Source organism: Puma concolor, chromosome B1, assembly GCF_028749965.1.
Source record: "Puma concolor isolate L17-30 chromosome B1, mPumCon1.1.hap2, whole genome shotgun sequence".
Taxonomy (NCBI): domain Eukaryota; kingdom Metazoa; phylum Chordata; class Mammalia; order Carnivora; family Felidae; genus Puma; species Puma concolor.
The window spans coordinates 124806080-124824092 of NC_141670.1; the positions used below are offsets into that span (position 1 = coordinate 124806080).

At 37.1% G+C, this 18013-nt stretch overlaps 1 long non-coding RNA gene across 2 annotated transcripts in view; it reads right to left on the bottom strand.

Moving 5' to 3' along the window:
- Window positions 1–8077: 8077 nt before the first annotated feature.
- Window positions 8078–18013, bottom strand: part of LOC147581868 (uncharacterized) — a 29854-nt gene continuing 19918 nt past the window's right edge. For both annotated transcript variants that reach the window (XR_015249776.1, XR_015249775.1), the window contains one exon: window positions 8078–8251. This is a non-coding gene — a long non-coding RNA (uncharacterized LOC147581868). The remainder of the gene's footprint in view (window positions 8252–18013) is intronic.

The following is an 18013-nucleotide window of genomic DNA, read 5'->3' on the forward strand; positions in this document are numbered from 1 at the left end:
TTTGTTTTAAATACATGGGCAGATAACCCTGCAATCTGAACAACAAATGCCTACAACCAAGATTTCAGTACTAAGCATCATAAGCACATAAAATTTGCAAAAGGGTCCAGTCCAAGGTGGTGACACCTCATTTCACAGACATACTGAATCTATAGCTCCACACAAAGCAATTCCTTCCAGTAAAATCCAGAAAGTGTTTGAGTGACTCCTACACATTGGGTGAAGAAGAAAATACCCATGTGGAAATGGGTAGGAAGGGCTCTTAACCTCACCCCTGGCATAGCAACATGCAATCCAGAGGGAACTTACAACTGCCAGCTTCTTCCTGTGGAGTGAAGGGTTTGGACCCAACATTTAGTGCCCCAAATTTTAAAACTTCCATCTGGGTGACAGTCCCCCAGAACACCTCGCTCTGAAAGCCAGTGGAGCTCGCATCCATGTGACCCATAGGGCTATAGTCAACAAAGAGATAGTTCTCGGCCTCCTCACAAAGACTCACAGTGGCTATCTGCCTAGAGTTCATTGCAGAAGAAACAAACAGAAATCCCTTTCTCCCAGTCTTTCCCTGTCCCTGAAAGAGGGCTTTTTGTATACTTTAAAAGCTGTTGTCTAAAGGTCAGCATTCTAAGTTAGCACACATCTGGGGTGACTATGATTCTTCCCAGGCCAGGAGGCCTGAAGGTGCTATCACTACATCCCTCTTGCTTGTTCCACGGGACCGTTGTCCACCTAGAAGAAGCTTATGCACACATCTGGCACCCTGGCTTTTGTGGATGCCACCTAGGGGACACATCCCTTTATCACCTGGCTCTAGTGGCCAGTGGGACTTATATTAGTGGGTACCCACAGGATTGTAGCAATCAAAGAAAAAGTTCGTAACTGGCTCTCCTCCAAGGGCCCAGCACAGAGAGCAAACAAAAATACCCATCTCCCAGGTTTTCCCAGAAAGAGGCCTATTTGGATACTTTAAAAAATCACAGATGTAAGATATCTTAAGAAATTTCCAAGGTAATACAAATACATGGAACATTAGAGAACAGTTAGGTATTCATGATGAGATACTAATCAATGCTTTCTTTGTTTTTGTTTTTGTTTTTTTTATACATGGGCAGATGACCATGCAATATTAACAACAAATGCTGACAACCAAGATTTCAAAACTAAGCATCAGAAACAGATAGAATTTGCAAAAGGGTCCAGTCCAAGATGGTGACACCTCATCTTGGGTTTGGCATCCAAACAGCCAGAGTCTAGGTGCTGACTGAGATCCTCCCCTTTGGACACCAACAGATCTTGGTACATCTTCAGCTACTAGGAGCCGTTAAAAAAAAAAGAAGGTGGATTATGCAATCAGAGCAGTTTGAGAGACAACCAAGAGCTCAGGGTGAGCTGAACGAATATGTTCATCATTTACATAAGAGTATTCCATGAAGACTGGGAGAGGTGGCTGTTTTATGTAATCCACAGATGTCAACACAGAGTCAATGAAGAAAAAGAGGAATGTGTTGCAAACAAAAGAACAAGATAAAACTCCAGAAATAGTTCTTAATGAAATGGACATGAGAATACTATGAACAATGGTATACCAACAAGTTGGATAGCATGGAAGAAATGGATAAATTCCTAGGAACATGGAACCTGCTAGAACTGAACCATGAAGAAATAGAAAATCTGAATGGGCCAATTACTAGTAGGAAGACTGAATCAGTAATCAAACACCTTCCAAAAAAGACCAGATAGCTTCACTGATGAGTTCTACCAAACACTGAAAGAAGAATTAGTATCAGTCCTTATCAAACTCTTTCAAAAACAGAGGAAGAGGAAACACTTCTGAGCTCATTTTATGAGGCTAGCATTATGGATAGCAGAAAAGGACAAGGACAAAAACCAGACAAAGACACCACAAGAAAGGAAAATTACAGGCCAATACCTCCTTGAGGGGTGGGGAAAGTGGATGAAGGTGATCAAAAGGTATAAGCTTCCAGTTATAAGATGAGTAAATCTTGGGGAAGTAATGTACAGCATGGTGATTATAGTTAACAATATTGTGTTGTATATTTGAAAGTTGAAAGTTGAAAGTTGCTACGAGAGTAGTAGATCTTAAAAGTTCTCATCACAAGAAAAAAGACTAGTAACTGTGTAAGGTGATGGATGTTAACTAAACAATTGTTGTGATCATTTTGCAATACTGTTCAGCCTTGAACAATGTGGTGCCCCAACCCTTGCATAGTTGAAAATCTGCATATAACTTTTTACTCTCCCAAGCTTAGCTACACATAGCCTATTGTTGATTGGAAGCCTTACTGATAGCGTAAACAGTTCATTAACACATATTTTGTATAAGTATTATATACTGTATTCTTATAATAAAGAAAGCTAGAAAAAAAGAAAATTTCATTAAGAAAATCCTAAGAAAGAGAAAATACATTTACAGTACTGTACTGTCACTTGTCGAAAAAAATCTGTCCTATAGTTCAAATTCGTCTTGTTCAAGGGTCAACTGTATATACATACAGCAAATCATTATATTGTACACCTTTAATACAATAGTATATGTCAATTACATCTCAATAAAACTGGAAAAATTTGCAAAGTAAATTTGATACATAATTTTTAAAGTTTATTTATTTATTTATTGAGAGAGAGAGAGAGAGAGAGAGAGAGAGTAGGTGAGGGGCAGAGAGAAAGGGAGACAATCCCAAGCAGGCTCCACGCTGTCAGCACAGAGCCCGATGTGAGGCTCAAACTCACAAACTGTGAGTTCATGACCTGAGTTGAAACCAAGAGGCAGATGTTTAACCCACTGAGCCACCCAGGCACTCCAGTAAATTTGATACATAATTAATGATAATGCATAATTGTTATTGTCCTGAATGATAATTAGGAATCTGCTGTAAATAATTCTTTAATGAGTACAGTTATATTACTGTTAGGGTGTCAAACTGTTTCCCCTCTTTTTAAAAATTAATTTCCTTGATTTTTCTAAATAAAATTATGAGAAAATTTATTTCTCAATAAATATAATAATGATAAATATTAATATCTATTCTGATCCTATAGCAGTTTAAATTTATCACACTCATGCTGACTGATTTACATGTTTAAAGATCCAAAACCTTGGATATTCCTACTTCACAGACTTATGAAGATTAAATGGTTCAAGTTTATGTTGTTGAAGACAGATTGTATCCCTCAAACCACTTCCCCTAATATCCAGTTAAGAGTCAGGGCAGATAAGACCACTCTTCTTACCTATATTCCCTGATCCTGATTACATGAAGGAAAGAAGTAAGGTGAACAAAGTGGGTAGTAGGAAAGGTCTAAGAAATAATGCATTCAGAATTTTCGTTCATTTTTTCATTCACAAATATTTGGGTCCCATTCTTCGGGCTAGTGTTCCAGCATTTGGACAACATGTCTGTTCTCTCTTTCCTTAAGGGCTTGCCTGAGAGTACAAGGCAGTACAGATGGGGCTCTGAAACAGTGGATATATGCCCAGAGTTGGGAAATAAATCTTACTCAACTTTTCACAAAATGCAAGAGGTAGCTACTGTTTATAGCTGCCAAGTACACCAGTCAGATCACTGACTTCTTCTAGTGATAAAGCTTCTATCTCTAGGTGTGTGGTTAAAACCAGGTCAGTCTGAATACTTCTCACTCTGTGAGGTAAGTCATATGATCCGAGTCACATTATCATGATCAGGATTGTTCTAGATAGAGATAGCAAGGAAGGAAGAAGGCCTTGCTTTTAAACAAGAGTTTAAAGTTAGAAGTCTTTGAAAGTCTGTGAAAGTCTGTGAAAACAGATGCCATTGGTCCTATTTCTTGTCTTATGGAGAATGGCTGTTTGCCGTAAGAGATAATGAAACCACTGGAGGGATAGCAGAGTTAGAGATGCAGAGAGAGAGGGGAGAGAGAGAGAGACAGAGAAGGAGACAGAGAGAGAGACAGAGAGAGAGACAAAGAGAGACCAGGAAACATTGAATGCTGTTTCCAGGTCTGAGATTCTAAAAGCTGACATTCCTCGGGGTGTTAGTTGATGAAAGATTCTGGGCAGAGGAGGCTGCCTCCTCAACTCTGTATCACATTTCACCATCTGGAGCTGAAAACTGCTGTTCCTGCCCAGGGCTCACAATGTGTCTTATATAAAGAGTTCCTTCAACCTCTGGCCCCCAGGTCCTTATCTTCTACCAATAATGTCCTCAACTCACATCTCCCAAGAAAAAGCAACCCTTTTCAGGTATAAAGGAGTCTTAATCTCAGGGGAGACATTCACTCAAGGGAATCAAATCTGGAAATTCAACTCTTCTCTACCAAGTGAACAATCTTTTGCATAATTAAACAAAACCCTTCTTTTCTTTTTTTTTTAAACTGTAGTCTTTGCTCTGTATTTACATAACAAAAAATTCAATAGGTTTAATCAGGACAAAGGGATTGTTTCTCCCAAATATGTCATCATGTTTTTCTGAAACAAAAAACTATTGGCAGCTTTGAAATGGCGATTTTTTTTCAGCTCCTAGTCATCTTAACCAAGGTGTCAAGATTCTGTGGAGCTTAGTTGCCCTACACCTTTCTTCCTCCTGGTAATCCATCCAAGAAGCTTTTCACAGCTTATATCCTACAAATTGGAATTTAACCCACTGGGATGGGTAGTAGTGCAGGTGACTTTATTTTCCATTTTGCTTCAGATATCACTATAATGTTCTTGTGCACATTGTACACAACTGAGTAGGGTTATTCTGTGAGTAGTTAGAAATGTAGGACTGAAATAAAGTGAAATGCCAAGGAAAGAAATAGAAATTTAGGAGAAACTATAGCGAAGGTATTTAGCTGAATTAATCTGCCCTATGGTGAGTTCAGAGTGATGTGGCATATTCTTGGGGGCAGGGCCAGAAGCCTTCAAAAGAGACCAGGTTAGAGTATAATGCAGTCCTCATAGCTTTATTTGGGTGTAGTGCAAGCCCTCCTGACTTCTTGCCCTGCCTCTTTACCTTGTTGCCAAATAACAGCTACAATCTTGATCACTTCCTTTCAGATTAAATTTTCACACTAGCCCTCTCTTCAGTCTCCATGTTTTTGTCACTTGGCTGGGTTCCTGACCTGGCCCCACTCCTCTTTCTGCTTTTGCTATTCATATTAATAGCATCAAAGCAATTTTGACCTATATATGACATGAGATATGACACAAGACAGATTTGGTATTATTTTCAATCTCATGAAGAAAAGGGATGGCCATTTTATTTTATTTATTTATTTATTTATTTATTAAAAAAATTTTTTTTTTCAACGTTTATTTATTTTTGGGACAGAGAGAGACAGAGCATGAACGGGCGAGGGGCAGAGAGAGAGGGAGACACAGAATCAGAAACAGGCTCCAGGCTCTGAGCCATTAGCCCAGAGCCCGACGCGGGGCTCAAACTCACGGACCGCGAGATCGTGACCTGGCTGAAGTCGGACCCTTAACCGACTGCGCCACTCAGGCGCCCCAGGGATGGCCATTTTAAAAGAAAGCCCACAATAACCACAACTAGGATTGTGTTTGAAAATTGGAGCTACAACAAGGGTCAGATTTCAACTGGAGAGTGAGAATAATTGTATTAGCCTCATTCTTCCTTCAGCATCATTCTGATGTTCAATAAGAGGCCAGAAGTAGACACTGGGGAAGATTCAGGTTTGGGTGAGATACCATACGTCTAGAGTATTAAACTTCCGCTAGAGATGGTTATATTAAATATTGTCATCTTAGAAACTTGCTGTGTCAGTATGGAGGTTTCTCAAAAAATTAAAAATAGAATTACCCTAGAAACTTGGTGTGTCAGATATTATAGATTGATGGTCTCACATAACACCCATTCCACCATCCTCCCCCCCCCACCTTTTTCTTATTTGACTCTATTACAGCAGCTGTAAAACCTAAAAATTCCATTCCTCAGACTCTATCGACACTAAAGTGTCCATGTGACTTGGTTCTGGCCAATGAGGTATACGATGTGATCTGGTGTCACTACCCCCCCCTTTCTTTTCTTTTCTTTTCTTTTCTTTTCTTTTCTTTTCTTTTCTTTTCTTTTCTTTTCTTTTCTTTTCTTTTCTTTTCTTTTCCTCTTCTTCTTCTTCTTCTTCTTCTTCTTCTTCTTCTTCTTCTTCTTCTTCTTCTTTTTTATTTGTCCTGGTTTGTGGTTTTGACGCCTGGAGGAACTGATGCCATGTGGTACTGTGAGGCAACAATTAGGAAGACAAATGATAGTATGATAAGGATGGTAGACCAAGAAAGTAGAAAGAGCCTGGGTGTCCAATGGCATTGTGGAACCACGGCACCACTCTGGAACTGCCTCTCCCAACATTCATGTCAGGTGAGACAGTAAACCTCTATTCCTTTAAGCCAGTCCTTCCCATCCATTTCCATGTCTTGGCACACAAAGAAATGAACATATTCATATGCTGCTACATGAAGGTAGATGGGCAAAGCTGCTTAGGAGATAATCTTTCACATCTTTGCCCACTCCAAAGATTAAATGACCACACTCAGCTTACTTTTAAACATTTGCAACTCTGAAGGAATTCGGATTCCAGCCACTTTTAGTTGTACTTTCTCTTCCCTAAAGCTGAACATATCCCTGAACACATTGAGTTTGAAGAGAGTCTTGGGAAGCAAGGAGGTCCTTTTTAACTTGAGAAAGACAGAATGGTTAGGTAACTGAAAGTCATAATGAAGGTACAAAGTAAGTTAGCCTCTATAACATGCAAATGTAAATGTGACATTCAAAAAAGAAATTCTGTTACAAGAGAGGGATTTCTGATTTAAAGAATCTGAGGGTTCTCAGATTCTCAGATTTCTTGTGATGAGAAGATCAAAGTAAAGTTTCTGTAAATGCCTGGCTGATAGAGTGGAGATGAGAGGTCTATGGAGTCAAGGAAAAAAAGAAATATGAACTAAAGGAAATGGAGCTGTTAAATTACCTTAGAATGTCAAGGATATTGGTATAGAGGAAGGATGGACGGTTTTAGGCTGGAGGTACTGAAGAAGGAAGAGGTCTCTGCTAGATGAGAGCTGTGATGCTATGAAGTAGGGGTAGGGGATTTGGTCTGAGAATACACATTTCAAATGATGAGATTGGAAGGAAATTGCTCACTCTGTTGTCTAGAAGTAGGATTGGGAATCTAGGAGAATACCACTTCTTTTCTCAGTTTTGATATTTCCCCTGTACCTCCCCTCTTGACATTTTCCTGCTCTTCTTCTGGGAACTTTAGGTCAGATTGCCGCACAGCAATACAATATATAGATGGGATTTTTTCCAGACACCTTTCCTGATGCCAAAGATTTTTTTCCTTGATCAAACTCTACTTGAGTTCACTTGAACTCTTTTTCACTAGGCTTGACTTTTGGACTCCAGTGACCCTCTCAGCATTGTTCACTTTTATTAAGAGTCTTGATAAGTTGCTGTAACTAAAATCTCCCATCTTCCATATCTGATCACCCTCAATATCTAATTGGGCTCCTCATCTGCCACCATTCCCCCAGGTGATGTCTGAACATCGTGGCCTGCCTTCAGGCGAGAACCCTATTGGGTCAGTTTAGCCAGAATCCCATCCCACCCCCTCTTACCCCTAATGTTTCCTCTTAGTAATGACCCCCATCCCAGTTGCCCATGCTATATTGGGAGTTGAGTCCAATCTCTCTCCCCTGCTGTGAGACCCACTGCATTATCCCTATAACACTGCAATGGTCCACTTGGAATTAGGTCTGCCTTACTATCTTAAACAAGTATCATGAATCATTTTTCTTTAACAATTTGAAAAATAGTTTTTTGCTAACATTTATTAGGAATTAACATCAATTAAATAATGATGATAGTAATAGATAATACAGGTAATACAGATAATACAGGTAATACAGATAATACATTGTTGAACACATACGAGATTTCTGACATCATTTAAAATGTTACACAAATACTATATCATTTAATTCTCATAAAAACCCAGTGAAGTTTGTGTTAAGGTAGCACTGAGCATTATGATTTGGTGTGTAAAAGACAAATTTTACTGGACAGTTCAAGAGACGATTGCATATGAATGATTGCATTAGAGAGAAAATTTATTAATGACGAATATCTCAAAGAAAAAGGGGGAGTCTGGGGCTTTATAATGGTAGGTAAACAAATTAGTCATCTGCAATATGGGAGTTATGAGGAAGGATGAAGTCATCTTGGAATATGTGAGGCCAAGTTTGTGCTTTGAGGACAGTCATTTCCTGGAACACAAAAGGGTACAAGGATTTCTTAACCATCGCTGCTCAAAACACAGGGCTCAGGTGAAAGTTCAACACTGTCAGGTGAGGGAAGAATGAGAGAAGTATGTGACTGTAGCAAATAATTTAATGACAACTTTCCAATTCTATGCCCCTAATTCAAACTCTTTAACATGAATTAACGGCAATGCTTATTCTACACATGTTATCTAAAGTTATCTACTGTTAAATTTAAGAGGAATAGAAAAGTTAGGATCATCCTCACTGCTATATTTTAAGAAAAGCCAATATATGATAGATAATTGGGAAGTTATTATTTATTATATTAAATGATTATTTAAAGTTTTAATAAACTTCCCAATGATCTATTTTTGGGAATAGTGACAACAGTGAGAGGCTACCCAAGAACTTAACAATAAGAAAAAGTAAGATTGCTCCCTGGGAAAACTACTTTTATAGCATTTTTCAAAAAACAGAAATAGTGTCTGTCTAGGTCATAGGTTATTTCCAGAACATCAAAAAGTGCTTGGCATAGAATAGGTACTCAAACATTTGCTTAAATTAGTGACTTCGTAGTAAAAAACCTGGGGACTGTATAGAACTCTAGGACTAAAGGGTTTGGGAACACCTCTAACCCTAATCAAAATAATCTTGAAAAGCAAGTCTGGGAAGTGATTAAACTTTAATAAATAAAACCCTAAGCAGTAGTATTATACCTTTTTTAGAGAGATAATGTAAATGAAGGTTTTCAGAACATGCCATCCCAACATATGCTGACTTGGTATATTGACTATTTTGAGCTAAAGTTACTTGAAAAACAATAGGTTCAAGAAAGGCGCTATGACCTTTCCTTCTCTCCCTGAAAACAAGAGAGAAAACTCCCATGCAAAAGAAGCCCTTTCCTGCACCTGGAGGGAAAGAAAATTCTCATCTCCAGAGAGGGAGCTCAAGGCTGAGAAGAATCTGTACAAACAAATCTTGTTGAAATAACCCTCATCTTCCTTTAGTTTCCCCATATATTTTAGATAGTTTTCCATAATTACTATACAATAAAACCTTGGATTACAAGTAACTTGTTCTGTGAGTATTCCATAAGACAAGCAAACATTTCTAATAAATTTTAACTTGAAAATAAGCAATGTCTTATAATACAAGTAGTATGTGATGCTGAGCATCACATGACCACAGCTGAGCCAATGGCTCTTGACGTTGGCTTTGATCTATATGTGCTTTGGATTACAATCATGCTTCTGGAATGAATTATGCTCACAAACCAAGGTTTTACTGTACTTTGTTCAATCAACCTGGTATGTAAGCACCCAGGCTTAACAGCTTTTTGTGTTTTAATTTTCCAATGAAGACTAAGTACCATGTACATATGAAAATATGCATGATATTTTGTATGCTTTTCTCTGTTAATCTGTCTTCTGTCAGTTTATGTCAGGCCCAGTTGGAGACCCTAAGAGGGTAGAGAAAAAGTTTTTCCTCCCCTACAAAAATAGAAAGGTAAGTTCTTTTTGGAGTACAAGATATGGAACCCCAAAATGAAAAGTTGCACATATCCCTATGAAGCACTGTCTAGGCAGAGAATCTCCTACTGATGAAAATGGCTAGGGAGGTGAAAGCTCCAAGCTTTTTAAACTTGTTTCCTTTAACCATTTGAATTGTACAACTCAGGTCCCTATTCTAATTCCAGGCTTACTATGCAAATTATAATTCTAATTTGGCTTCCTGTGGGTATCAGAGGAACAAATCTTAGATTTAGTGAGTTTTTTATTGTCTGTACTAACCATGGCAAAATTGAACTGCAACGACACATTTAGCAATTTCTCTACAGATGCTGTACGTCATTAACTATTCCACCCTGGAAACTGAGAGGCTGAGAAACACATGCAATGATATGGTTAGAATTATATTTTAAATAGATTTATCAAGCTGCAGTGTGGAGCCTGGACTTAAGAAATCCAAGACTGGGATCAGGCAGACAATTTAGAAGGGAATTACTGAGATTGTTCCAGCAGGAGATAATGAGGACCTGAATTAGGAGGCCGTAGAGATGTGGAGCCAAAATAGGAAACATTTCTCTGTACTGTTACTGGTACTGAGCATTATTTTCTAAATCTGCCTGCTTGATAGGTGAGCAAAATCATTTCATTGTTAATTGGATTTCAATGTCTTTCATTACTAATGAAGATGAAAATTTATCATTGGATTAATTCTTGTGTTTCACTCCTATTTAATTTTTAAAATGTAATTTTTCTTTCATAAAATGTTTTATACATAAAATGTACAAGAGATTCAAGCTACCTAAAATTAAACAGTGGTAGTAGGGACATTTAAACACACAAAACCAAATAGCGTCAATTGAAATGCAAAGCAATCCTATTTTACTTTAATGTAATGCATTAATTTTGGTCTGACCTTCAGCTTTGATTTACACAAAGTTGCCTGGGAAACAGAATTTACTGATTCAGCATAGACCAAAAGATTTGCATTGTAAAAAGAGTCCAAAAAATTAATTCTAAGTAATGGAGTAAGTTTATTCAGAATTCAATTAGTTCCGAGGCTTAGGAAAATAATTTTTTTAATGAGGCTAGAAGAGCAATTCACAAGCAAATTCCATAGAAGTATTTTTCTCCCTGATGTTTATTTATTAAAAATAACCATGATAATAGCGACAAATTACTTTTATTTATTTCCTTATTTATTTTTACACAGTGCTTGGGTTTTATTTGATATCATGTCTGTGACACAGGACCAGCTTGGAATCCACAGTGGGGACAGAGTCACATGGCCCCCTGCTTACCAGGACTCCTCTTCCAGTCCACCCTGTGCTGACATAAGCCAAGGGGCCCCCATAAAAAAGGTGTAGGACTCAGTTCCCTAACAGGTTTTTAGAGCCCTTGTAAAATGAACTCCCAAAATAGCTGCTTCTCCTGGAAACTTGGACACCGGTGGGTTGTTCAGGGTAGGCTTCTAAGTGCTGGTCTTCTTTTGTTTGGTGTAAGCTTGTTCCAAACCCTCTCCAGGGCCACTTTTCCCATGAAGAAGGTGATAGCAAAATTATACTCCTACCAGTCTCTTTTTCCTGTGAACTGGTATTGAGTTTGGAGGTCTCACTAGATTTCACTCCATTTTTTTGGTAAGAATACCTCACAGGTGCTGTACAACTCAGCACCTCCTCCTGTATCTGGCAGAGGCACACAGTGACGGCTGCTCCACTGTTATAATATATGTGCTTCTGAAAATTTTTACTTAAAAATTCCTTGTAAAAGTCAGCCATTTTTTCTGGTCAAATGTTGCATTTTGACCTGATCTGGCTCTCAGTTCCAGGCCTTTAACTTTCAGTCTTGAGCAAATAAATTCTTCTGTTTCCTTACGAAATGTCAAATCTGGTTTTCCCAGAACTCTTGGTTCCATTCTTGTGTTTCTTGTCTTAATTCTCTTAGCTTTTGTTCCAATGGTGATTCATTTTTGAAGACTTAATAGTGAACAGGTTGAAGGTTTGCAATGTTTACCCCAGGGGTCCTGTCCAATCATGGAAGGATTTTCTTGAAGGTCAGAATCCTGAGACCCAGCTTGGTGCCCCATCCCTGCACCCCACCTTGGGCTCGGTGGGGGGGGGGGGGGGGGCGGGGGGGTGGGGTGGGTGGGGAGCTGACAGCTGGGGCCAGGGAAGGCTCCCAGAGCTGAGGGAGAAGGGCCCCCCTTCCAGGGCCACAAGGCCACCCTGACTTGCCTGATCGGCTGCCTGTGGCCCAAGGCAGTGATTTTTATTTGTTAAAAGAAAGTGAAATCATACACAATCCCATTACTGTAGCACGTCTTATTTTAATTTTTGCATTCTTTAGTTTTTATATCTGTGTAGTTACTCTGAGTTTGATGAATTCCATCCCTGTTAAATGCCTTTACTGTAGAGAAGCTACTGGGTGTTCTACAGCAATAATAACTAGACATAACTATTAGTATTTAATAGCTATTAGTACTATTGCAGTGGTGTATGGAACAATTTCTTTTCGTGAACTGAAAGTTCTTACAACCAAAACTCAAATTTAAAAGTTGTACAAAAAGCATTTTAAATTCACTTTATAAATTATGTTGACCTCAGTCATTTCCTTTTCTTGGTTGTTCTCAAACAAATACCTGCTAGTATAAGAGTAATACATAAGTACTGTAGCACTGTGAAAAGGATTCTAGATTCAGAACTGGGCTTTTATCTTAGCCCTGTAACTTATAAGTCACTCAATCTTTTTGAACTTTAGTTTTCTCTTTTGTAAATAAAACCATACATGATTCTTCTAAAGATATATAGTGCTAACTCAGATTATGCACTCTATGATTGTTAATTCTCATTCTACAAATTGTTTTTAAATATAATACTCCTTTATACTGGATTATGAGTTGACTTTATGGGTTTAGTCAAAAAGATCAATGCAGAAAACTCTTGCTTATTTGAGCTCTCCCGAGCACATGTGAGGGTGTCCTTTGATTGATGGCTCTGAACGATATCTGAAATACTTTACTTTTTTTACTCCCTAGCACTGCCTCCAACTCTTAAGAGTGCTTGACTAATGACAAGGTCTGAAAAACCAAACCAAAACAAAACAAAACAAAACAACCTAAGCCTTTTAATAAGCAATGAAAAATTTATGAAGTTATGAAACTTCTTTAAAACTTTGAGTTAATTGCATCAAAAGTTTTAACTAGAGAAATTAGGCAAGAAAAAGTAATACAAGGCACCCAAATTGAAAAGGAAGAAGTAAAAGTATCTCTGTTTGCAGATGATATGATCATATATGTGGAAAACTCTAAAGATTCTACAAAAAAACCCGTTAGAACTAATAAATTCTACAAAGTAGCAGGATACAATGTCAACACATAAAAATAAGATGCATTTCTATACATTAACAATGAACAATCTGAAAAGGAAATTATGCAAGCAATTTCATTTATAATAACACCAAAAAGAATAAAACACTTAGGAATCAACCAAGAACATGAAAGATTTGTACAATGACAACTATAAAATATTGCCGAAAGAAATTAAGGAGACATAAATAAATGGAAACACATCCCATGTTCATAGATTGGAGGACTTATTTTGTTAAGATGTAAATACCACCCAAAGAAATCTACAGATTCAATGCAATCCCTATCAATATCCTAGCAATGTTTTTTGCAGAAATAGAAAAACCCATCCTAAAATTCATATCAAATCTCAAGGGATCCCAAGTAGCCAAAACAATCTTGAAAAAGGAGAACAAAGTTAGAGGACTCACATTTCTTGACTTCAACACTTATTATAAAGCAACAGTAATCCGAGCAACATGGTACTGGCATAAAGACAGACATAATTATCAATGAAATAGAATTGATAGCCCAGAAATAAACCTTCTTATATATGGTTCACTGATTCTTGACAAGGGTACCAAGACCATTCAACGGAAGGACAATCTTTCCAACAAATGGTGTTGGTAAAACTGGATATCCGTATGCAAAAGAATGAAGTTGGACCCTTACCCAACCATATACAAAATGTAATTGAAAATGGATCAAAGATCTAAATGTAAAACTGAAAACTAAAAAACTTTCAGAAGAAAACAGGGCAAAAGCTTCACAGTATTAGATTTGGCAATGATTTCTTGGATATGACACCAAGATCACAAAACATAAAAAAAAAAAGAAATTGAAATTTGTAAAATTTTAAAAAATAATGCATCAAAAGACAATATTAACAGAGTAAAAAGGCAACACACAGAATGGGAGAAAATATTTAGCAATCGTATCTGATAAAGGATTAATATCCAGACGACATTGAGAACTCCTGAAACTCAGTAAATAGCAAACCAAACAATGCAATGCAAAAATGAGTGAAGAATTTGAATAGACATCTCTCCAAGAAAGATTACAAATGGACAATAAGCATATGAAAAGATGCTCAACATAATCAATCATTAGGTAAATGCAAATCAAAACTATAATGAAATCCTATCTCATATTCATTATGATGGCTGTTAAGATTTGAAGAAATTAGAACCCTGGTACATTATTGGTAGAAGTCTAAAAGGGGACAACTTCTGTGGAAACAGTATGATGGCTTCTCAAAAAGTTAAAAATAGAATTACTATATGATCCAGCAATTCTACTTCTATGTATGTATCCAAAAGAATTGGAAGCAGAATCTCAGAGATATTTGTATACCCAGGTATGATGCAGCATTATTCACAATAGCTAAAATGTGGAAGCAACCCATGTGTCCATCAACTGATGAATGGATAAGCAAAATGTTGTACACATATACAATGAAATATTGTTCAGCCTTAAAAAGGAGATTTTGACACATGCTACAACATGGATTAACTTTGAGTACATTATACTAAATAAAATAGGCCAGTCACAAAAAGACAGTACTATATGATTTCACTTACATAAAATACTTAGAGTAGTCAAAACCATTGTACAGAAAGTAGAATGGTGATTTCCAGCGGCTAGGGGGAGGGGCGAATGAAGAGTTTTGTTTTTGTTTGTTTGTTTTTGTTTGTTTTTGTTTTTAATGAGTATAGAGTTTCAGGTTTACAAAATAAAAAGAGTTATAGAGATAGATAACGGTGATGGCTGCACAACAAACATTTTGAATGTATCTAATACCATTGAACTGTACATTTAATAATTATCAAGATGGCAAATTTTACATCATATGTATTTTACCACAATAAAAACAAATTGAAAAAAATTGAATATTTATCCCTAAAATTTCTCAAGGTCATCTCATTTGTGTCAATCCTTTATAGTTTTCCAGCATCATGCTTTGCCTAAAATACTGGGTATGACCTGAAGAAGCCTTGTAGGCATGTTCTTTGCTACCCATCTCATGGAGGGAAAGAGTAAAGAACATTGAACTCTATTTGCAAAACTAGGTTCTGGCAGCTTGAGATGGATTCTCTTCCCACTACTGCAGGAACCAGTAGAATTCCTAGTCCCTTATAAATATTGAGGAGTATCCAAATATGCCACCACAAAATACACCTCTTTGGCATATGGATTATTTTGAAGTAAAGGCCATTGAAAACTAGCAGATGCAGGAAAAGCCCTAAAAACAGGACACAAGTTTTATTATTGTAAAGGAAATTACATTTATAAAGGAAATTCTTTTTTTTTTAAGTTTTTATTTTAATTCCAGTTGGTTAACATACCATGCTATATAAAGGAAATGTTTATTTCTAGAGATGTCCTCAATCTCTCCTACCAGTAAGAGGAGGACCTTTAACAACTGGCCATTCGAGAAGGCACCAATTTTAATCTGCATAACAAATCTCATCCAACAATCCCCGTGTACCATACTTTTCTTAGTCACTTTCACATAACTGGCCTCCCCTTCTCAAATGCCCCAAACTCCTTTTTCTTGGGTGGTATTTAAACTCAAGATCCAACCAATCATTTGGGGTTTACCCATCACTGAGTACTCCCCTGTGTATATGCACAATGCACATGTTAATAACCTTGTTTTTCTCATATTAATCTGTTTTTGATCAGTCTAATTTGTAGGACCATAGCTAGAAAAACTAAGATGGGTAGAAGAAAAGATTTTCCCTCACCTACAACATCCTCCTTTTCTTTCTGAGCACAAACCATGGATAAGCCCCTTCTCAATCTGAGTTAAATTCATGCTGATCCTATAACTGTGTCACTTTGTTTTTGATAAAGTTTAAGACAAAAAGCATCTTAAGTTAAATGTTTGGTCCTAATATTTCTTTCTGTTTTCTTTGATTTGCCTGAGAAATCCACAAGTCAGGGATATATACGTAAGTTTTCCTTTCAGGTAGAGCTTAACTATTTAATGAATCATTCTAAACTAGTATGCGGGCCTCTTCTCATTAATGGCTGTGATAGCTATAATAGCAGCAGGTTCTAATACATTTGACATATCTGCTTCCTTTTAAGTCTCCAACTTAATTCTCATTTTTGGTCTAAAAGGTACCTGAAGTTTTTAGTTCAACTGTCTGTCAGGGGCAGATGATACTATGAGTTTAAGGAGTCTGCCCATTGCCTTTTTGACTATTCCTCTCCAATGGGAAGTAAAAAATCTATTATTAGGTGACAACTGATTCAGGTATGAATCAACAATGGGTACTGAAACTATCCCATTGATAAAGAATAGGATATCTACATGGTCTCAAAGTTTCTAATCACAAATTACTAATTAATTACAGAAAGAAAACTAATATGTTTATAATGAAGAAACTTGGCAAATGTCACCTTAACTGAGCAAAGTTAACATTATCAGGGTGTCTGGGTGGCTCAGTCAGTTAAGTGTCTGACCTTGGCTCAGTCATGATCTCACAGTTTTTGGGTTCGAGCCCTGCATTGGGCTCTGTGTTGACAGCTCAGAGCCCAGAGCCTGCTTCAGATTCTGTGTCTCCCTCTGTCTCTCTCTTCTCTCTAGTTTGTGCTCTATCTCTCAAAAATAAATAAACAAACACATTTAAAAAGTTAACATCATAAATAGTAGGAAAAGTCAACATCATGTGCCTTGTGATGTGAAATACTGGTAACACAGGATCACATTCATAGTATTCCTGCCAAAAATGCATACCCTGAACCTAATCATTAGATGAACCGAAAGTGAGGATGTATAACTGGTCTATATACTCTTAAAAAAATGTCAATATTATGAAAAACTAATGACTTATTTAAAAAACTTTAATATTTATTTACTTTTGAGAGAGAGAGAGAGAGAGAGAGTAGGAGAGGGGCAGAGAGAGATGGAGACATAGAATCTGTAGCCAGCTCCAGGCTCTGAGCTGTCAGCACAAAGCCTGATGCGGGGCTCAGACCCACAACCTGTGAGATCATGACCTGAGCTGAAGTTGGACACTTAACTGACTGAGCCACCCAGGCTCCCTGACTAATGAATTATTTTAGGGTAAAGAAGAGACAAAAGAGACATAAACACTAAATGTAAAGTGTAATCCAGACTGGATTCTGCACCAGATTTTTTTTTTTTAATATATAAATGAAATAAGAACATAAGAACAACTGGTAAAATTTCAATTTAAATAATATTGTTCAAGGTTAAATGTCCTGATTTTGATCATTTTATTATGGTTGAGTGAATTCCCTTGTTAGAAAATATATACTGAAGCTTTTAGGGGTTAAGGGGAATGATGTCTGAAACTTATTTCAAATAGTTTAGAAAAATTGTAATATATATATATATATATATATATATATATATATATATATATATAGTTTTGAAGGCTATATGGCTTGTTTTTGCAACTATCTAGCTCTGTTGTAGCTTGAAAGCATTCATCAATAATATGAAAATGAATGTGTGACTGTTACAATAAAACTTTATTGCAAAAACAGGCAGTGAACGGAGTATGGAATATGGGCTGTAGTTCACTTATCTCTGCATTAGACTGTCATGTCCTTGACATTAAGGATAATGTGTTCTTATGTCTCTGTTTCTGTAGTGCCTAGATCAAGACCTAGCATTCAGCAGATCTGCAACAAATATTTGGTACATGAAGATTGTCCTGTCCTAGCTTTGTGGTGGGTCTTTGATCTCACAGGTTGCATAACTTTGGCTTAATTATTTGCCACTTCTTTTCATGGCCTCAAGATATCAACTGTAAGTAGCTCTGTGTACTTTGTAAACCTGCTCTGGAAATCAGAAGTAAGCTTCTTCTTCTTCTCCTTCTCCTTCTCCTTCTCCTTCTCCTTCTTCCTTCTTCTTCTTCTTCTTCTTCTTCTTCTTCTTCT